General features: G+C 36.5%; 1 protein-coding gene across 3 annotated transcripts in view; it reads right to left on the bottom strand.

The window, feature by feature from the left end:
* LOC129575615 (putative uncharacterized protein DDB_G0271606) overlaps positions 1-23,066 on the bottom strand; it is a 151,095-nt gene that overhangs the window by 104,925 nt on the left and 23,104 nt on the right. The window contains exon 2 of one of the 3 annotated variants that reach the window (XM_055459482.1): positions 10,005-10,066. The exons of the other annotated variants lie outside the window; for them this stretch is intronic. The gene's annotated coding sequence lies outside the window, so the exon portion shown is untranslated. The remainder of the gene's footprint in view (positions 1-10,004; positions 10,067-23,066) is intronic. 3 annotated transcript variants of the gene reach the window in all.

A 23,066-nucleotide genomic window follows, 5' to 3' on the forward strand; every position in this document is an offset into this window, starting at 1 on the left:
CTTATAAATTTTGGTTGAGGGCAACAGTACAATAGCTGCGTTGCTGTAATGTGTATTCGATTCTAAATGGCATCGTTGTTCTTTGCATGTTTGATACATTCAGCATTTGTGCAGTTTATGTGAATGTTTCTTCACTTGTTCACGCTTGCACTCGATGTTTTTCTTTCTTGTGATGTTGTTGTTCGCATGGACCTTATGTCACTACCGTTATAATTTCTTTGTTGAATTCGGTTCATCTGCAATATATTCACCACTAGAATATTGGTGCTAGCACAAACTCAAAAAATCTCTTCAGAAAAAAAAGCGAACTGACTCTCCCACAACCAAAATCTAATTCACACATCGTGAGCAAAAGCTCTATAGTAGTTGCATCGTTGTCGCCGCAACGTGGATTATTTTATTACATTTTATTAAAATACAAATGTTCACGGTGCTCCATAAATATGTATGGTGACCATAATTTTGTCATGATGGCGACGCAAATAATAACGAAAAACGAACAAAAATGGAATGGCATCGTGTGTAACAAATGTAAGCGATAAACAGTGACAACAATGTGGGAAAAAAAGCAAACGATGGAAACATATACGAATTGTTGAAGGAGTGCACAAGTAAGTACAGCACACATGAGCGAATTCACCACACAAAATAGCGAAGAGAGAAAGAAGAAGAAAATAACAAATATGCTCGGCGACCGAGTAAAAAGAAACAATATTTATACATATACGAATTGGTGGAGTTGCATCACAGTGGAGACAAGCGGCTGCACAAAAAAATTGGAACGAAAGGCAACGCCGAAAATTGGGAATGTAATGGTGGCAAGCGTTGCAAGAAATGGCCAGTTACACATGGCGCACTAATACTTTATATTGATGCTTTTTCTTGCATTTCGAAGGCAGATCCATCTATATTTAGTTCAACTAATGACGTTGATGGCCAAGAATGGAAAAGCGATCATTGTTTTCTGACAATTGACAGCTGTCATTGGTTCAATTATCGAAATAAATGATAGCTAAAGGAGTTGACTATGAATATAGATGGAGTTGCCAACTAAACAAAGAGAAAAATATTGTTTCGCGCTTTGGGGACGTGGAAATGGCTCAAGGTAAAAACTCGTATAGCTTTAAAACAATAACATTTACCATTTTTGTAATGTTTTCGAGAAAGGAAAATTTATGCGATGGTGAAGAAACAGAGAAAATTATGCAGGGGAAAAAAAACGGCGCAGCAATGTCGGTGGCGTTTGCAGACAAGGTGACTACGCAACTCATTGTGCCACTCACTCAATATCTTTCAGTACAAGAACAACAACAAAAACACAAACACACAAGAAACGGTTGTTCAATGAATCTTACAAAGTGATCTCAATCAAGCTCGCTCATATTGCTCTCGCGTTGTTTCTACATTTTTTCTCATTTTATTCAACGAACGAATCGTTGCCCCCGGATGGAGAAATCTCACATTAAAAATTATTTTCCACGTGAAGGAAAAGAAAATGTCTCGTTATGCATAAATTTTACCCGGTAAAATTCAACATTTACAGGCAAAAACAAATATGATGCACGAGATATAGCTCGACCAAGAGTGAGAGAGAAAAAAAAATCGGTGCATCGATGCAATCAAATTTGCGCGAGACACGTTATCTTGGCGACGCTGGGCCACAATCCAAACAACAGCACAGCAAAAAAAAATTATCCAGCTTGATTTAGTTTTACACATAATATGTGGCACTGCCAAAATTGCAAACCATGCATGCATCTCACTGAAAAGACATTCGTACGCAAAACTATGAAAATCGGGTGCCGCTTTTTTTTCATCATACAATGCGATAAGGGAGATAGCAGAGAGCGAGCGAGTGAGCGAAAGAGAACAAGCAAAAAAGAAACTATTTCGGATTCAAGACACTTACATAAAACACATTTCATACAGGTTGTCAGCTATAAAAATAAAAATTATGACTTTGACATAATATTCAGTGCAAAACTGAAAGATACAAACGTATGAAATCTCATTTTTAACCAGTAAGCTTGAATAGGTACATCGTCATTGCTGCGTGGCTTTTTGTATGTGCGCCATCGTTGTGTGTGTGATTCTCTTTTTTTTTTTTTTTCTTTCGTACATCATTTTTGATGGTGCGCTTGGTTGTTCCACTCGAGACTAGCTTTCTAAACTTGAAAGTAATGTTCATTGTTTGAACATTTTAATAGGATTGTGAGCGTGCGTTTTTCAAAAACGATTTCGATTACGAAGCGAACGTATGCCAAGTCACTTTCAACCGGATAAAACAACTGACAACACGCTCACCCAAAATGAATGACACTAAAAAAAAAAAGACAAAAGATGATCTAAGAAGGAAATCGAGGGATTCAGTTTTGTGTGAATTGAGTTAGTGTATATAAATGGATCAAAAACCCAATGGCTGAGATATTCAGTGAACTGGGTATGGACCATGCACAGTGGTCATTACTGTGGCTAATGAAATATGAACTTCACTTGGCTATTTCAACAGCTCGACGAACAACAACAAAAAACAAGCAAGCATATCCCAAAAAAACAGCATGAGAAATAGTGTTTCAAAATATCACAGAGACTAGTAAGGGAGAAAAAAATGCGCGCAACTAATGTGGGACAGTTGCCACAAAAATACATATACATATATAAATATGTAATAACACCTAAACGAATGAATGAACATTCATAAGGAATGGGTTGAGAAAACACACACTCACACATAGGCTTACGGCATTGTTAGTTACCACGAAACACACATGCCATACCAATCCATTAATGTAAAGTTGTGCAAAGCAAATGTCTGGTAAAAGGAATCTACTATTTTTGGCTGATGCTTGTGTAGTTTTCTCTCATTTTTTTTTTCTGTTTGCCCTGTCTTACAAAACACAAACACTGTATACATGGTGTATCTTGCGGTTTTTAAGTGAAAAACAAAACAAGAGCACCACCAAAAAGAAATGAAACAAGAAATCGAAGTGCAACCGCAGATCAGAAAAAAGGACCTCCCTCTCTCCACGCGAGAGAGTGAACACCAGCTAGAAATGAAGAGAAAGAGAACAAGAAGTATGTTATTATTTTGCTAAATAAAAACGTTTAAACGCCATACAATGGGATGATATACGGGCAATTGCACTGCAAAGAGCCAACATAGCACAACAATAATCAAGAAATAAAAGGACAAGTACAAGAACATGGGAAAAAAAAAGAAACGAAATCAGTCAGAACGACAACAACAGGAAAGTTGCAGCAAAACAGAGTGAGAAAGATAAGAGAGAGAGAGAGAGAGTGAGCGGCGATGGAACTGGAGTTGAAGAAAGAAAGAAAGCGATTGAAAGAAATGGGAGATACAGACAAAGGAAAGAAATGGAAAAACACACCCATTGCCACAAAGATAAACAGCCGCATTTTGTATGTTGTTGTGCGTGCGCGTGACAAGGAAAATATTGTTTCCGATTCTACAATTGCTATTTGAATAAGTATTCACTCTCTTTCTTGCTCTCAAACTCTTCGTTTGGGTATGAGAGCGCCACTTTCTCCTCGGTTCATTTTCCCTGGCGTGGATTATGGACACAGACAAATGAATGCAATGGCAATGCAAAATGCCACACCAGAAGAGGAAGAAGAAGAAAAAAAAAATACTTATGCTTGCTGCTTATTCACGCGACAGATCCGCTGGGTATGAATAATAGTTGTTGCGCGGAGGGAAAAAAATGCTAGCAAAATCGAAAGGACACAGTTGTAAAGAACAAGACACTCACACAATACCCTGTATATTTGTGTGTATGTGTGTGTGTGCCGGATTTTTTTTTTCTCTTTTCCTTGTGCTATTGCCGTAGCAGCAAGAAAAGGAATAAACTCAGCTTTGAAATGGCTAGATGAAAAAACGCTTTGAAATGACTATGTTAAGCTTGGCTAATTTTATTATCTCAAGATTTATGACGTTAAATTTGAATAACCACGCGTTACGAACACACAGATTTACAACATTACACACAGTCACCACACCATCTCGTTTATTCCGCATGCAAAACCTATATCTATCTATACACATATATGAAGTGAGTCTCCTACTTTTGCCGCTTCACAATCTCATGCATATTAACATTTTCACAGTGAAGAGGAAAAAAAGAACGAACGCACACACATACTATAGCCGCCGTTAGTTAGTCCCATTGCAGCAAAGCATTATCGTTTTGGGTGCTATCATGTTTGCGCCTTTGTGTCCGTACATTGCACGGAACAAAAAAAAAAGTCTCTTTATGGTTAAAGAATGGGCCGAGCTATTTAAGATTAGTCCATTTTTTCACAGCTTCGCTTTGTTCTTGTTGCTTGCTCTAGTCTTGGTCTTATGTGTATGACTTTGCGTTCCCGTTCTCTCATTTTATTCTCTTGGTTTTTTTTTCTGGTTTTGTTTTGTTTTCATGAGTGTGTTCGCGGCAAATAATAATCAACAGTATGCCAGCTTTTCGAGCGGCGTGATGTTTTTTTTCTCTTCTCCTCCCTCCCATTCATTTGTATTGAATTGTCTATGTGCGAATATATTCAACACAGTTTCATCGCTTCTTTGGGCCCTTTGTTGTTACTGTTTATGTGTTTATGTGGGTAGCGCTTTCGTTGGTGGCGGAACGCAAGAATTCTTAGCATTTTGCTGCGTTTGCCACAATGTGGTTTCACCACCATTGTTTCATTGCCGGATTTCTTTCGGTGATACCCATCAAGTCAACTGCTGCTTCTGCTGCGGCTGGTTTTTTTGTTGTTGTTGCTTGACTCTTGTCGCACAAATTTGTATGAGCGCTCATTTTCATATTTAAAAATTCGAAATCATTTAAGGTTGTTATTTCGGTTGCACTTGTGCCAAGGGAGCAGATTCTTCAAGAAAACAAGATTATTTATACGATGACACGATTCAGTTTCAATTTTTTTCTTGTGTCTACCATTTCTTTTTTGCGGTGCGGTTAAGAGCAACCTCTGATACTCTGATACTTATCGAAATGATTGAACCTTCAAGTGAATAGTGTTGTTCGTGGAAAGTTAAACACTTCGTCTTGAAAACTTTACGTTGCCATTTTTCGTAAGCGTACACTTCAGGTTTTCTTTTCAGTCAACAGTTGGTCTTATTTTACAGTTTCCATTTCAGTTGTGCCATCATTACCTCAAATGACCTTAATTTTCGTTGCGTGATTCCAACATACATATTATGAACTCTTTTTTCCGTTTCTTTTCAACTCGATTTCTAGCACGACACATTCGATACTACAATTTTTACGTTCACATTTATTAAAGATGAAAAATGTGTAAACATTTATTATTAAATAAAGTTGTATGAAACAATTTTTCCCCTTTCTTCTTGTTCATCATCTCCTTTTCTTTCACCAATAATGAAGACTCTACACTGTGGCTGCTGCGATGAAAAATGTTACAGGAAGGAAGAGAGAAAGAGCAATAGCAATAGCGAGCAAAAGAGTGGGAAAAACAAGTGGATACGAAGTGAAAGTCACCCTCATCAGCAAACATATTTTCTTTTTTCTCTGTTTCCATTCACCGAGACTTATCCCGTGTTTCAATCCACACTCTTTCATAGGTTTTCTTTAAATGGAATTCCTTTGCGCTTCGCGGTTGCTGAAAATTTGCGTAAACGCGGAATATGTTTATGATTCTGATGTTATAATTAGACTCTCATTCACTTGTTCTTTTTTCGCTTTTTGTGTCAGCCTTTTTCCGTTTGAGGAGAGTGCGAGCAAGCGAGCCGATTAGATAAAGAAAAGATTTTCTTTCTAGCTGTCTTTTTCTCTTTTTTTTTTCCAGTTTGGGTATTACACACACATGAAAGATTTTCTTTTAGTTCAAAGTGTTTTGAAAAAGTGTTGGTAAACATAGGTACTAAAGAAACACCAACGCCAGCAACAATACCGTTAGAAAATGTTGACATAATTTTCCTTTCGAAAACGCAACGCACACACACCAACACTTATGAACATGATAGACGAAACAGCTAGGGAAAAAAAACTCTTTCAAAATCCATGGAATAGATTATAAGACCCCGAGGCGTTGACGTGTTTGAGAAAAAAAGAAGAAGAAAGAGGAACGATGATATGGAGATAGAGAAAAAATTGGCTCAATGCTGCAAACGATTTTCTCTTCATATTTCTTTCTTTTCTCCTTTTTTTATTCGAAGAAAAAAGCTCCGCAGCAGATTTATTTTAATAGAGATCCTTCCTTTCTGTACAAAATTCGGTCATTTGTTTTAATCGTCAGTGATGTTTTGCGTGTATGTGTGTGTGTGTGTGTGTGTGTGTGTCTGTGTGGATGGATAGCAATCGCGGCGATGAAGGTATCCAATATTTATTTAGTCGTTGAATATTTCAGGCAAATTTTAATCATCATAAACGATCACAAATGAGCGCTCTCATGCGTTCGAGTCATTCCATGAGAAAAATGAAGAAAAACCAGAACTAAATGAAATGTAATTTGGCATAGTCGCTGTCGCTATCGCTCTCTTCTTCACATCTCAAGCTTTTGCTTATTCACGATGCCACTTCCATTTTCATCTCACTTAGACTGTGAAGTTTTTCCCCTTTTTCGCCCACGATTTTTCAATTCTTCAGAGAAAAATTAATATTTCTCGTCTCTTTCAATTTTTTCCACTTTTTTTTCTTGTTCTTTTTGTCTCTTCTTTTTCTTGTTCTTTTTTTTTGCTACTTTGTTCAACGAACTTGGATGGCGTCAAATTAGTTTGGTCAAAATCTACAGAAATTTAACATCATATTTTATGTATTATGTGTACAAAGTGTAGCCAAAGAAGTTTAAAACAACCTCCCGACAAAGGTATACAAGTATTAAATGGCACAGAAGAGCAGAGCGAAGCAAAGCAAAAAAGATGAAAACATAACGTTGACGGATGAAATTGTGTACGGAATGCAGTACGGCTTTTTCAGCAGTATTTTTCTTTTCTCATGATTGAAAACCCAGATAGAAAGAATGCGCGGAACGTGAGTCATTACGGCCGATGAATAAATGGCGACTGACTGAAGAAAAGATGAAGAAAAAAAAGCATCAGTCGCCACGACACTTTGAATGCAGAGAAAACTAATTTCAAGTGAACCCGCGCCACTAGCCCAACATAATTTTGGATTTTATTACAATATTGACATGACTGCAGCAGCGTGCAGTTTGTTTGGTTTCGTTTCCGCGACCATTATAAAATTCGAACGACCATGGTAGCATAGAGCATGAATCCACCATAGCCGTTGCGCAGTTTGAAAAATGGTGCACGTTGGCGAAGCACCGCTCAACTAATATAAATTTAACAAAATTAAATAAAATACTGGGCCCTGGTCTAGACGCACACTTCAGACTTAATTGAATAAATCAGGGGGAAACAACAGAAAGATGATAAATGTGCACGCAACACCACCCAAAAACTTTACTCGTAATTTAATTTAAAACATTTGAAATTGTTCTAAATCGGTTTGCTTTGGCCTTTTGTAACGGAATGGCTTTCTCACTCTCATTCTCTATTTTCAAGCAGCGGCCGAATTTGATTATCTGTTTAATGGTTCAACTTGATTCAAACCGCTTGACAAAGCGCCAATTCATGTCGCATTCAACTTGGATCACAGTCCGTTTTTATTGCTTTTGGCTGTCAGCACATTTTTCAAAAGGCTAAAACAACAACTATTATTTGGATTTGCTGATTAAATGATTTTCATACAATTTACATTTATTTGCGATTAAACTAATTGATATATTGAGTAGATTATAAATTGATTTAAAAAAAAAAAAAAACGTTTAAATAGTGTCTATTAAACTCGCAGTCAATTTGAACAGAAAAAAAAATTGCTCACGGCAAAAGGGCATCAATTGACATTTGTAAGCCGGTTTGTTTTTATCTCTCCCTCTCTTCTTCGGTTCCGACAAACAAAAACCGGAGAGACATTCGAAAAAATAGTCAAATATTTATTTACCAATGGAGAAAGCGACGTGCCAATCATTGAGATAAAAAATATTTTCATATTCAAATTTGCATCAACTTTTCCATCGCCTTTTTTTCGGCGGCAAAACCAACAATGTTGGTTTCTACTTAGCACAGAGAATTTTCGATAAATTCTTTTGTTTCAATTCGTTCGAATTTCCTCTTCAATTTTTTTTTTCAGCTTGATTTGCATTGGCTTCGGCTGAGAGGGTTCTTAACGAGTGCAGTGAGAAATGTAAACATCGATTTTGATGAAAGTACGCGCGGGCTACACACTCCATTCGAAATACCAATGACAAACAAGACAAAAAGACTTAGTGAAATGATACAGTGTATCGGCTGCGGAAAGAGTGAGCAAAGCTTGCTCGCTCACTCACCTAACCGAAAACGACGAACTGATGGAAATTCACCGATGCAAAATGTACAGATGAGAAAAATAAATAACACAAAGCAAAGTGACGGCAAGGAAAAGAAGCAGCGACGAACCAATAAAAAAAAAAGAAGAGAGCAAAGGTAGACAGAGAGTTGAAATGGAATAAAAGCTACTTGGCTTCATATTCACGGTTGATGCAATATTATTCGCTTCAAATAAAAGTCGTTTAGCGATATTACATGCCAATGCCAATGATTGTCGATGTGTGGAAAGTGACTATGAATAGTTACATCTCTTCTCTCGGTGTGTGTTTCGCGCGAGGGGGCGGCTGAACGAGTGAAAAGTAGCAACGGTGGCAGCGACAACAACAATGACAGCGACGACAGCTCAAGACGTGTAGAGGGGAAAAAGCACCTATTTTAAATGAAATTACATTTGGCATGGGTACTTTGCGTAAAACGCTGTGAAAATGTATGTGTTTATTGCCATATCGCATATATGAATATGCTATCTGTTTGGATGTTGTCAAGCAGGTTTTCGCTTCACTTCAAACATCAACTTCGACTCGATCCGAGGCGAATGAGCGCGCGCGCGCGTGTATGTATATTTGAGTGTGCGTGTTTTTTTTTTTACGAATGTTCTATCAAAATCGGTTGTGTCGATTTATATTTAAAAGATATTTACATATATTCGGTATTCCGTAGCGTTTGAATTGTGTGAGTTTCGTTTGCAAATAAAATTGCGGGCTTAAATGGGATAAAGTGTGCACTGGCAGTAGCAACGAGTGAAACGAAAAATGAGAACACGAAAAGCAAAAGGTTGATGAATAAAATGAGTCGAAGAATCAAACGAAGGCCGATTCAAAGAAGAGAGAGTAAGCAAGAAGAGAGTGGAAAGGGATAAAAATCGAGGAGAATAGGACTAAAAGACCTTTGAAGTAATGCCGATTTTTTTTTTTTGCACAAGCAAATCGGCAAAAGAATAACGCTACTAAACCATTGAATGAACCAACGACTTTGAACTGTACAGTCGCGTTCGCATAAAAACGAAAATCGCAAATATGCACACGCATGATTACACAATGCAACTACGTTGAAAATTGCCGTGCAATACAGAACAAATCGAATACATCGGGATTTGGTGACAAAAGCCAATCGAAGGCACACACACACACATGCAAACACACTGAACAGAGACAGAGAAACAAGTGCTAGAGACAGAGATTGAAGGAAAACGAGTTTCGGAAAAAGCAGTAGCAAGAAAAAAGAATGAAACCAAACAAGAACAAGAACCACGACTGAATTCAAACGGGTGATAACAGCAAAAGATACATTCGATCGAACTCTGGCACAGCAATTGAAGTTATACTATTTTATATCGAAATAAACAGAAAACAAACACCATCGAAACCTCGGGAAAATAAACATTAAACAAGTTCAGTCAGTCACATACACACACAACGCATTCATAGTATCTAGCAACAGCCACAAGATAAAGCGCGACACGTATCAAAGCAAAGAAGCATTAGATGATGACAAAAACCCCATTTCAATAAGAGAGAAAATTGGAAAATAGGTATTATTCGGATTCACAGTTTGGCGAATGAATGGAAGTCAAGTAAGTGCAAATGTAAATTTTGCTTGTTACCTTTTTCCGATGATACAATATGCAACGACAGAGCCGAGTTTTCACTTCGGTCTTCAGCCGAGCTGCAAATAGATCAGATGAATTTGTTCACTTTGTTAAAGCGTCATAGCACACAACATTCACCAATATCACACTTGGAAATGTATCTATTTAGCTGGATGGTGGCAAGAGAGGGCAAAAAATGTAAATGGTATCACCAGCACCCTACAAGAATTTTGCGACAACGTTTACGCAAACGTACCGCCAACTTTTCGCAGTATTTGTCACAAAATGCATGAACTGCGATCAACTTCATTCGAATTCAACATGTTGTATTTTTATAAGGCTGCAATGGCTGATTATTCTACTTGATAATTATTTTGAATAAGTTTTTATTTCTTATTAGCAACGATAAGCAACATGAAAAGTTTAAATAAAACCATTTGAAATTAAGTTTTCAATGTAATGAAGTTGGATACAATTCGAATTTACAGGTTTACGCAATGCGATATGTCGCAGATTTGTCGGCGTAATGATTTTGCGTAAACCTGTACATTGAAAAACCTATCGCAATGCGGAATGTCGCGGGAAGGTTTTGCTTTACGGCGACATGTCCGCGTAAACCTCAATCTATCGCAAAATTCTTGTAGGGGCAGCAACCACGATGAAAAAAATGACTATGACGATGGTGGTGCATTCGAATCGACTGCCACTCAATAAAGAGTACACATCAATGAATTTGACGAATGATGTGCTCGACTCAACTTGATGCATCACATAACTCAGGCGAAAAGACATCGTTTGACATCGTTTCAGCATGACTGCCACTATATATGCATGCACAATTGCACATTCGCAGCCATTGTGCGAGACGGTGTGAGTGAATGAGAGCGATCCGAAGTGAGAATCTAAAGTTGAAACTTAACACAATAAATTGTGTGCAATTATGATTACACTCAACATGATGGAAAAAGTAAAGTTGATCGATGTGCAAAACAATATAATGTAATATAATCGTGTGGAATGGCCGATATCTGTGATTTACTTGCAGAAAATTCAATCGACGAAAAATATTATCATCAATATAAACCATTGTGTCGATTTTAAGATTTTCATTTCGCAATCATTAATCTTTGTACACATAGATATTGTATTCGGAAGGCTTATTAGGAAATCGTCTAAAATTATAAGAAAAACGTCTAAAAAAAGTGAAAAAAAACGTCTAAAGAATTTGTCAAAAGAATTGAAAAAATCGTCAAAAAAATAGAAAAATCATCTAAAGAAATTGCAAAAATCGTCTTAAAAGTTTCAATATTTTTTTTTATGCAAAAATCATCTAAAATAATGTCGAAATCATCTAAAAGCCCTATTTTATTTTTTTTGCCTTGAATATCGTCTAAAGATTTTGAAAAAAACTTCTAAAAAATGTCATAATCGTCTAAAGAAATAATTCATTTCGAATCTAAAGATATTGCAAAAAACGTCTAAAGATATTACGAAAATCGTCTAAAAAAATTGAGAAAATCGTCAAAAAAAATTACGAAAATCGTCTAAAGAAATTGAGAAAATCGTCTAAAAGGTGTCAATATTTTTTTTGGGTGAAAATCGTCTAAAGAATTAGTAAAACCATCTAATTTGAATTTCCAATTTTTTTGGTAAAAGTCATCTAAAGATGTTAAAAAAAACGTCTAAAGAATTTAAAAGAAACATCAAAAGAATTGAAAAAATCGTCTAAAGAAATTGCGAAAATCGTTTAAAGAATGCTCATATTCTTATGTGTGTAAAAAAACATCTAAAATAATGTCAAAATCGTCTAAAAGTCCGATTTGTTTTTTCTGGCTTGAATCACGATATTCAAAAAAAAAAAAAGAATTTGAAAAACATTTTTTTAGTTGTTTTTGATCAGTTTATTATTTTATCAAACGTATAGAATTTTGTCATTATTGTTTAGACCAATGCCAAATCCGAAGCCGTTCTGGGCCAACCATTGCGTGAAATCACAATTTAGATGTTCGACAGTTATTGAACATGGCAGAATATTCAAATTTTGGACATTAACATTATCAATATTAATGTTTACTACACGGTTAATCATTTGATTCTCGAATTCTTTCAATACTGCTGTGGATAGTTCTTGATTTATGATATGCAGAGACGAGATATAAACCCGATTCACCAAAATGGGCACCCCACCAAAATCGGTAGCTCTATGAAGACTAAACAATTCGGTATTCATTTCATTACCGAAATCGACGAAGTGAATCTGTGGATTAAAAGAATAGGTTCACCCCAAAAAATATGGACACCTTTTAGACAATTTTCTCAATTTCTTTAGACGATTTTCGTTATTTTTTTTGACGATTTTCTCAATTTCTTTAGATTCAAAATGAATTATTTTTTTAGACGATTTTACACATTTTTAAGACGAAAAACATTTAATCCTATTCGGAATCATATATAACAATACCGGGAAAATAATAAGGAAAAATGTTGCGATTTTATTTCTTCAGGTAGTTGAATGAAGCCCGTTCGGATGATGTCTTCGCTTTGCCGTAATTCAAAAGTGTGCGCACTTACAAAAAGGAAGTCATACAAGCATCCAAAAGTATCGTTCAAGAGCCAAAGAATTGGAAATTAATCAGCGACAGTATACAAATCAAGGAAGAATTACGTGATGAAGAAGAAGAAAAAAGAAACGAAAAAAAGATGAACCGAAAAAAATACGCCGACTCTGAACAATGCGTAATAGGAAACCGAGGTGGAAAAAAATACCAGCGACAAACACAGGTAAACAGCAGACAAACCAAATAAACAAGCCCGAAGGAAACCGAAAAAAATGGTGGCAAAAACACGATATTTCGCAGATTAAAAATGTGCGACAAATGTATTTGAGTCGTACGGTATATACAACGGCATTTGTCATTTCAATAGGCTGCTTGTTTTGTGTGTCGCTGTTCCATCCACTTGCAAGCTGGAATTGGATCGTGACTTTTGCCATTGCCGAAATGAATTCACTTCAAATTATGATACCGAAAAGAGATGCCATTGTTTGATCTCAACAGCAACAACCACAGCCATAAGATTGTTCCTAACAAGGAAAATCGATCGAAATCGATGCCATGAATTCAGTTTATTGTGATATTTCACAATTTCCCACCGGTATTCGAATGATTTAAATTACCGCAGTCATTCAAAAATATATTCGGGTTTGAAAACTCAAAATATTTCATATTCTATTCTTGGAATTGTGAGCATCTGAACTGTGCACACATTTGCACGTATTTGAAATGTTCGTACATTGACGCGCTCATTAGTTTTACCTAATCGACACTCCGAAAATGCCATTGATGCTACGGTCCACATTTTTGAATAACCAATTTTCGATAATTCAATATTTTTGGGTGATAATATTTTATCAATCGATATCCACTGCTGCTGCACTTGTGTACACTAATGGCACACGATGTGTGTGTGCTGCAATCGATGGAGTTTATTTTCCATGCAGATATTTATGTGAAAATTTCAATAATCAAACCATAAAGAATATCCGTAATGATTTTTACTGTCGAAAACAATGAAGATTGAAATTGAACAGTCAACTTGACTTAACTGTAATCGTTTTGCAACGATATCAATCTTTTCTCTTTGCCATGCAAAATTTGGGTGAAAATGTTTCACACAGAGAACAGAAAGACCCACAGAGCTTGTATTATTATACGCGTGGCACATTCAATGTCGGTGGAAGAGCAATTTTACATTGAAAATCAGTTGAAAATGGAAAGTAGAGCATACGAATATGGTAGAAAATGAAATAGAAAAGCTATTTCCGACAAAAATATCGACATTTTCGACCTTTTTTGCTTTCTCTCTATCGTAACAACAACCGAGTACTTGTTGTTGTGTATAGTCAACAAAAATCAGCAAGCAAAAGGAAATTATAAAAGGCAACAGCACCATCAGCTTCAATGACAGCGCCAACGTTCAAACTCAAAAAGCATTAGGTCATGGCAAAAGTCAGTAATGTTACATTCGCATAGTTATACTCCTACCCCGGGACGTTTCGTAGATATGCAAGTTGAAATCGAAGTCAAAAATGGGTTCAGAAATGTGCCAAAATCGAAAATTTAACGATGTTTATGTGGAACATTTATCCAAATTCGATAAAATTGTCAGGAAATGTTGAGTCTATGAAATAGTTTAGTTATGCAAAATTTTGCAGTAATCAAGCAACGGTGATATAATTTTCGTGGTTTCCCATAAAATGCGGCCGATACCATTAGTAAAATCCATTGAAAAGACTCCATATCAAATGTTCCGTTCAACATATTTTTCTCTTCGTGTTGATATACACTTTTTTGTTACTGTGTATTTCTGTCGGATTTGCCGCTTGCACTCAGACAAATTAAAGATGTGAATAAACAATTTTTACAACATTGCCAAAGACAAGAGGAATAGTAAAACAAGGGATTGCAAAAATAGAATAGAAAAGGAGGGAAGTAAAGATACACTTGATTCATCCATTCGAGTGTATTGGAAATTTTATACCCAAGGATAAAATGACATGCCATAAAGAATAGGAAATCGACTTTGAATATCGATGATGAGTGGTAGTTGTTTATTTTCTACAGCTCTCTCTCTCTCTCTTTCTCTCTCTTTCTCTCTCTCTCTATCTCCCTCTCGATGTATCCATATCTGCAGACGAGGGTGTGCTTTTTTTTTTGTTATGTGACTTTTTCATCGGTTGATTTTGTTGATGACAACGGATCCATCTGCAGTAACGCAAGGTGATAAAATATCGATATAAAAAAAAGTTTTATAAAATCGGACGCGCCAAAACTATGAAGAAGTAAACCCAAACTGCGAACAAAAGTTAAAGGTACGTCAATTGTCACCGAGCAACCAAACGAGTATCGCCGCCATCTCACATGTTTGGCTTTTTCGCATGCTCGTCAATAGTGCATAGCGTGAATTATATATACGTTCTGTTGATGGGGTCGCTTAGATGCCTGATGTACACCACCATCATTCGATAGATCACAATCGTAAAAATTCAGCATGAATTTTAAAAATGTCCTATTCGATTCTATTTGAGTGTTGTTTTCTGTCAAAGGTTTCACTGCAAGTGGTGTGTTCGCGTCGATAGGTTGATGCTCGGTCTTGAGTTTTCAGTTCAACACAATCGATGGGTAAAGATAAACGCCATCGACAGCTAAGAACAACGAGCAATGGCAAATGGCACACAACGACCGATTGTTCGGCACAAGTTGGGATATGGCGAGATGCATTGATGGCAAACAGCGAACAGAGACCGCAAATTCACATTCACACAGTATTGAATAAAATAAGATGATATCGATTCAAGATGTATTGAAATACAGTGCTATCTTCGTGTGGTAAAATACCTTGTGATTCACACCAAAACGAAATGGCACATCTTGTCATTTCTATCTTTTCAATGTGTGTGCGCGCGCGCTCGTTTCGTTGATACAAAAAGTGTATATGTATGCATCGAAATGTATACAAATCAGTTTTGAAGCGATTCGATAGCGAGCAGCCGGCATCGCCAAACAATAACTTATGGGGAACAATATCTTTCAAGCACTTAAAGAAAAATTTGTTGAGTGGAAATTACGACAAGTATCATCTTCCGTTATTTTTAGGAAAAACGCAAACATAAACTTTATGTCATACGCTTCAAGATACGATTTTTCTATTCTCTTTCATTCGCTTTTCTTCTTATTCTATTCTTGCCTCTTTTGCCAATCGCTTCATTCTATCTCTTTCTTTGGTTTTCTCTCTTTCATGCTGCTTGCTTTTATTATATGCTTTGGTCCTCTTTATGACACACCAGCAATGGAATCACAATGCAACAACAAAACACACGGACCATCGAATGAAGCCAAGGGATTTTTTTATTCGATGATCAGGTGACATATTTGACTGTAATAAAATATATATAGACTATAGGGAGAAAGCAAGCTAGATGGATCTATGTGTTTGTACATAATATTTTTACGACGGTGACAATTTTTCGGTTCGACTCTTTTCTATTTTGTGCATGACCATTATCTGTCGTATCAACGCTCCTAATATTCATAGTTTCCTTGTGCATGTTGCTAAGGGGGAGAGGATGGAAAATAAGAGGAAGGGAGGAGGAGGCAAACAAAACGTGCGATCGACAAAAATTATTTCGTTATTACGTATATAATCTGTGCGAAATAACAAACGGTGACATCGGAATAGTATATTGAATGATGCGACAGTGCCAACAACATTAACCGGTGTGTGTGTGTGTGTGTGTGCCAAAGCAACCAATATACCGTGTGCGTGCACAAATGGCAGCAAACATAGCTACCCGTCAAACATCACCATTCCCAAAACAAAGTAATTTCATTCAAAGCATTTTGTCCTTTCCCTTCTCCGTGCCATTCGTTTTCTATTTATTTACGTATTTTTCCCTGGAAGGAAATTTTTTATTTAATTTAATTCTTTTTTTCATCTTCAGCACAAGAATGCCAATGGTTTTCTTCTTCTTTTCCACTTTTCGCAAAACTGTTTGCTCTATTTTGTCGCATAGTTCTGGACGTACTCCCTCTCTTTTTCTCACTTTTTCACTGCCGCTAGCTTGTCCGATGCGATCAACTTCAAAAGAATCCATTGTCCGAATTTGCAATTCAATTTTCGCTCCAAAGAACACGAAATATTCTCTCTTTACTTACATCATCTCGGACTCGCTGTTGGCCCCGGATTTAGTGTGTGCGTTTTCTCTTTTCGTTTCCTTCGTCGATTTCAGTGTCGCTCTGTTTTTCGCTTATTTTCTCTGTGTGTATATGTCGGTGTGTCATCTCTTTGCATTACTTTTTTTTTTCTTCCGCCTGTGAGTTTTCTCTACAAGCCCGTATCTTGTGACATGAAAATTCCCAACGGGGGAGTAAAACAAAGGAATGTTGGTTTTTTTTTTCCTTGTTGGCATTTGTGTCTCTTTCTCTGCACCGACCGAGAAATATCGAGAAAACAACTGAACAAAAAAAATGATCTCGAAAATCACGTGAAAAAGTAAAGTAAAATGGATGACTGCGGTTTAGTGTACGCTGTGCGTAGATAACATTTTCGTGCAATTGTTCATACAGACTATTTGCTGAGCTTTTTGTGTGTCATTCTTCTACCGTAGCTAGTTTCAATGGCAACAACGAGAAATAGCGAGTGAGAATTTGCCTCCTAAAAGTTGATGTCCGTCGGAAAGTTCATGCAATCCGAATTATAACTAAAATGAAAGCATAGAACTCAGATGCGGGGAAAAAATACAACGTTTTGCCACAAAATAGGCACAAATGTAGTGAGACAAGCGCAGTGCCTCATTACAGCCTGATATGACGTTCAATGATAATAAACTTTGGTTAAGAAAGTCGAGGCAATGACAAAAAAATAAATGGCGCACACATGCATGAACAACAGAAAAACGCATAATTTTTGCAATTTTATTCTGAATTAGTTGGTGAAGCTAAAGCCTATATTACAAAATAAAGTCGACAAAAGATATTTTCTCGTCGCTGGTGATTTTTCTTTATTTTTTCATTTCATTCAATAGATCTCATTTCCTTCTTTTTTTCACTTAACGACGAAAATGATTACAAGGTTAATAATAATGCTCTCACACTAGCAAATGAAAGCGAATGAATGAAAGAGAAGCTATGATACCAGCACAAGTGGCATGGCGCACTCAACATTTCGTTTACAATGAAAAAGTACACCTCTTCTCCACTGACAAAACAGTTTCGTAAAAGTCTCGCCAAATTCGAATGATATAAATATGCATGCACCTTTGTCCGAAACATAACCGACCAGAAGAAAGGGAGCGAGAGTGAAGAACGATGCTCGGTTTTTTAATGTAATTAAAATAACAAACGTCAGTATTATGTGAATGTTGCTGGGCGATTATTTGATTTTACATTTCAAATATGTATGTGTGTGTGTGTGTTTGCTCTGCTCTACTTATCGTCGAAAGCTTGAGCCAATGAAATGAGCTTTGCTCATTCAGATTTTACTAAGCATTCTACTTCGCACACACAAAAGTAAATTGTCAAAAGTAATTGAACGTCATCGCAAGTCGGGATAAAATATACGTTTGAATGGTGTTGACATATACAAGTGCGATGCAATTTATCCCAAAAGTGGAAGTCAGCACCTATAAATGTATGGTTTATCCCGACTTGCGATAAAGTTTAACAACTTGCTTTTGTGTGTGCCGTTTGGAAATCTCCAGGTTTTTGATAGTGTTTCATCGCTTCCGAGCGAATGTAAATACGCTCAAGTGTTTTAATTTTACTATTTTCTCTCTCTCCCTTTCGGTTTTTTCAATCTTTTCTCCCTTGTTTGCTTGTTACGTGTTCACCCGTTCATTTGCAATTTATTTTGTAAGTAGATATTTGTGTTTTGTGGCAAAATCATGATGCTAACTTTTCTTTTCGCTACCATTCTTTGGCTCTCTGGATGGTGTTACGAGTTTGATCCGAACGGATTATCAAACGACACATTTAGAAGGTCGAGCCAAGTGGAATTGCATATGGCAAACATAAAAATTGAAACACATTGACACCAACAACCGCTGGCAATATCCCCTTTTTTCCGCTCACTTTACCTAATTATCCATGTCCTTGTTCATGCTTCCGTGCATACTTGCTCCTTTTATTTCGAATGGAATTGTGTAGGCCAATCATGACCATTTTGAATTGAGAAGAAAAAACCGGCGGCAAATTCATACCTATGCGTGAAGGGGTGTCGACAGCAACGGCCATGGAACGTTCATTCAACGAAAGAAATTGTTTCAGAAAATATTCGCTTTGACGCCTTTGTTTGATTTGTATGCGCCAAGATGAAAGAGTTCACCAACGAATGTTGACCAAAGTGTAACGTGACACTTGCACTCATTTTGAAATAAGCATTTTTCATATTGTGCGAAGGGCGAGTAAAACTCAAAACTGTGTTGAATTTTTTCATGTTCAAGATGGAACGAACATGTTCATGACATTTTGCATAGCCTTTCTTACTCCATGAACTCACAGCCGAATCTTCTTTGGTTGACACTTTTCTGTTGCATATTCTGATTGCAATTGGTGCAAAGGCCATTTGGCTACAAACGCAAACGAATACACTTTTTCTGAATACACTTGTATGTAGTATCAAGGCAATTGAGTTTGATGAAATGTGGTTTGAGTTCGACAGCAAGTTCGTAATTTTTCTGTGCATGAGTATGTGAGATTAAATTACATCTGTGAGATTTTTTTTTTTTTCATCTACACCAAAGTATCCAAGATTCTCGAGATGTTAAGCAAATAGTACAAACGAGGAGAGAAAAAATAATAATAAAAGAACTGTAACAAAACGAATTTGAAGTTGTAAAGGGAAACCAAATCAGAGCAAGAGAAAGGCAAAGAGAAGAACAAGAAAGAAAGGAAGCAGAAAGAAATAAAGAATGCTGGAATTTACTTTTAGTTTGACTTTATCTCTTTTCCGCAATCACGCTGGATTTAAGAAGAGAATTTAATTTTAAGATTTCATTTGGTTGATGTCGCTTGTGTGTGTGTGTGTGTATGTGTGTGCAGCATTTTGTCGAATGTAAACGTGAAGAGCGTACATATTTGTCAACTATATAATGGCATTTTTTGTTAGTGAAACAATGGGAGTGGCCAGGCCTTTGTACGACTTCTGGTAAAAAAGAGAAATTCGTTTGCCGATTACAGACGAGCATAGCGCGATGCATTCACTTACTTGTCGTGGTTTGTACCATTTCAATGGCTGAATTAGGGATGTAAAGACTTATTTAGCATATTCTTTTTTCGTGCATTATTTAAAGCTATAAGCTGAATGAGTGCAATGCGTTTATTTTTCTTTGAATTTCTGCAGAGTCTCGTTAAGAAATTATTTTGTTTACGGTTTTAAGGGTCGGGCTGTACGAGGTTAATTTCAAGATGAAAACTAATTATGAAGAGATTAAGACGTTCTCTGGACGCGTCTCGAATTGATGTGTTGTCACATGCACACACTCACACACCATGTGCCTCATCGAAAAGTGATAAAAAAAGGTAATTTCGATGCGGAATTAAATCATGGGAGGTGCAACATACTGTGGTGAAACATACTGACGATGGGTGGCTGCACCAGGTGTGACTCGGAGCAAAACAACCGAACTTCCACTCAATTCACCATTAATAAAAAAAAATATATGTATAAATAGAGAAACAAAATCAGCCATTCGGTTCATTTTTGTCGGCGTTGTGCGGTAATTAATGAAATTGATGCGCGCATGTGTTTGATATAATTATGAAAGTCGACTGCAGTCGAAATTGATGGGTAATTATCGGAAATGTATCAGTTAAACTGTCGAAAGTGTGTCTTTTTTCTCTCTCTCTCTCTCTCCCTCTCCCTCTCTCTTTCTCTCACTCCTTTGCCCCGGTCGAATGCGATGAAAATCGCACCAATGCCATTTATTATATCGAGCATCGCACCACGCATCAACAGATTTTGATTAATTAAATCGCATCGAATAGCCGAAAGTGACAAACACCGGGTTTGTCATTTGCACACCCTGTTTAATTTAATAGTATTAGAAATGTAAATGCGATAATCAATTATTATGAAGCAAACTAGCCGAAATGGCATACATTTAAACAAATTTTTGGAAAAAAATGATGGACTTTTTTTCAGTGTAATTACTATTCGTTCAAAAAATGTGTGAGACGCTAGCAAAACACAAACATTTGTGTGTGTGTGTGTGTGTGTGTGTTTACCTTTTCGGTCCCATTCATTGGTTTCGATTGCCACAATGTTGGAATATGGAATGGTATACTAGCCAATTAGAGGGTGTATATAATGGAAATTATTAGCATTATGCACAATTTATGACTATATGCGTAAAAATTTCAATGAAATGATTTTAGTTATCTAATTAAAATCACTTAGTTAATTATGAAATGGATAAAAACACTGGGCATTTTTCGAAGTTTAAAAAAAGCAATGCATGAGTATTAAAAATCAGTGACATGGATCTTCAAAATTAACCGCACCTTCGTTTCCAGTTTTACCACTGATTCACAGCAAAATTGAAAACAAATGTTGCACTTTTCAGCTTTCTCTCTCTCTCTTTTTTCGATCTCTCTTACTATCCGCTCATTCTCTGGCAATTGTGTGCTTATGTACGCGTAATCGTTAAGTACTTGATACTTGTTTCAGTAAAACTTTTCAAGAAGTTTAAGTGCGATGAAAATGAGAAAAGAATCAAATGAATCCATCGCATTTTGTACTTCACTCACTTTTGGTTGGTGAGGGGATGCGAATGTGTACGGAATGGAGTGAAAAAAACGAACGAAATATCGCATATAATTGCATAGATAATAATTTATTATCGCGTTTGCGAAAAGCGAGGGGGGAAATCACTTTTGCTTACTGACATCGTTTCGCCTTACTCATTTTTCTTTCCCTCTCTCTCTCTCTCTCTCTCGCACTCACTCTGTACTTTGGTGTTCTGTTGAACGTGTGGTTTTACCACAATCGCCGCTTACGACAGAAAAAACTCAACAATCAAATGCATAGAACAATAAAAAGTGAAAAAAAAAGTTTCTTTTTTGTTTGAAAAGAATGAAAAAGTTTGAATAATCAGTGGATTCCAATGGTGTGAAAGTACCGTATTTAATGTACGATGGCAAATGAACACGGACAAATTCCGGCGCATGATTTCGAGTGAGTGCTGAACAAGTGTAAAGAAAATTCGGACGAATGAATCGTTTTCTTGTGGATTTTTAAAAGCCATGCAAATATATCATTTTGTCCGGACTGTCGAACGCTATATGTTTTCACGAACGACCTAATACGTACAGCAGAATAAGAAAAAGAATGCACACACACACACACACACACACACACACACAAAATACCACAAGTGCACACGCCGAAAACAATTACTAGCTTCTGCTCTAAGCAACGACATGCTTGCTCACCCGAGACCAATGAGAGAAAAAAGCAGCACTGAAATTTTTTCCAACTGAATAAAAACCTCCCCAATGAATCACATCAATTTCGAACAGCGGTGTAATTTACCTTTAAAACGGAAAAGTTCGCAGACAACAGTTTTTTTTCCCTTTCTCAATCTAATTTTCAAGTTACCTGTGTGTCTCTCGACATCTACTATGCTCTAAGCTCATTTTTATTGCGCTTGATTCGCATAATTGACATTCGCGTGACGAGAAACAGAACGAGATGGAGAAAGGTGGAGGGGGGAGATAAAAGAGCGCTGACTAGGTTTCAGAAGGGCAATGCACAAATAATGTCGAAAATCACAGCGACTGCAATTCAATTGTCGAAATATTCTTCATTCGAATTAATATTCAGCTTCATTATTAAAATCGACACTTTCAAACTCAAAACGGTACGCCTTTGCTTCCCAGTGGTTGCAATATTTTACCATTTCAAATTTCAATTGTATAATTTGGTTATAACAATTATAAACCGTCAATTGAATTTAGGTATTTCGATAGATTTAGGCATTACTTCTAAAAACACAATGACAGTGACTGACTTTAAGTCCAACATTTCAGATGTTGAAGATTTGTATGATAGATGTGTCCCAGATTCAGCGGAATCGGTGATTAACATGTTTGCTGAATACAAATTTCCAATGGGAAAATTGGTCATCATTTATAGTCATTTTTCCGGTGAAAATCTGATGAAAATAAATACACTCAAAGACATCCGTCTGCGATTGCATGAACCGTTACTTAGTTTAGTGAATTTATTGAAAACTCAACCTGCTTTAGAATACTATTGTGAATTTTGATGGTACGCCTTCTATTTCAGAAATTGAAAAACTACAAATTAGGGCAAGTAGACTAAATGGTGATTCAAATAGCTATAAAAGTCTTTTAAAAGTGGTGAAAAATCGAGAGTAGAAACCAGTGAATTAAAATCTTCATTTTTACCAATAAGAGGAATACAATTGGCTCAATATCGTACGAATAATTCAATTTATCGCAATTATGTACAACTCAATGAAGCAGCGGACTTGTCGGCACACTCGTGGATTGAGCATTT

The sequence above is a fragment of the Sitodiplosis mosellana genome, unplaced genomic scaffold (genome assembly GCF_009176505.1).
Source record: "Sitodiplosis mosellana isolate CC-2019 unplaced genomic scaffold, AAFC_SMos_1.0 Smas_scaffold_6167, whole genome shotgun sequence".
Classification (NCBI taxonomy): Eukaryota; Metazoa; Arthropoda; class Insecta; order Diptera; family Cecidomyiidae; genus Sitodiplosis; species Sitodiplosis mosellana.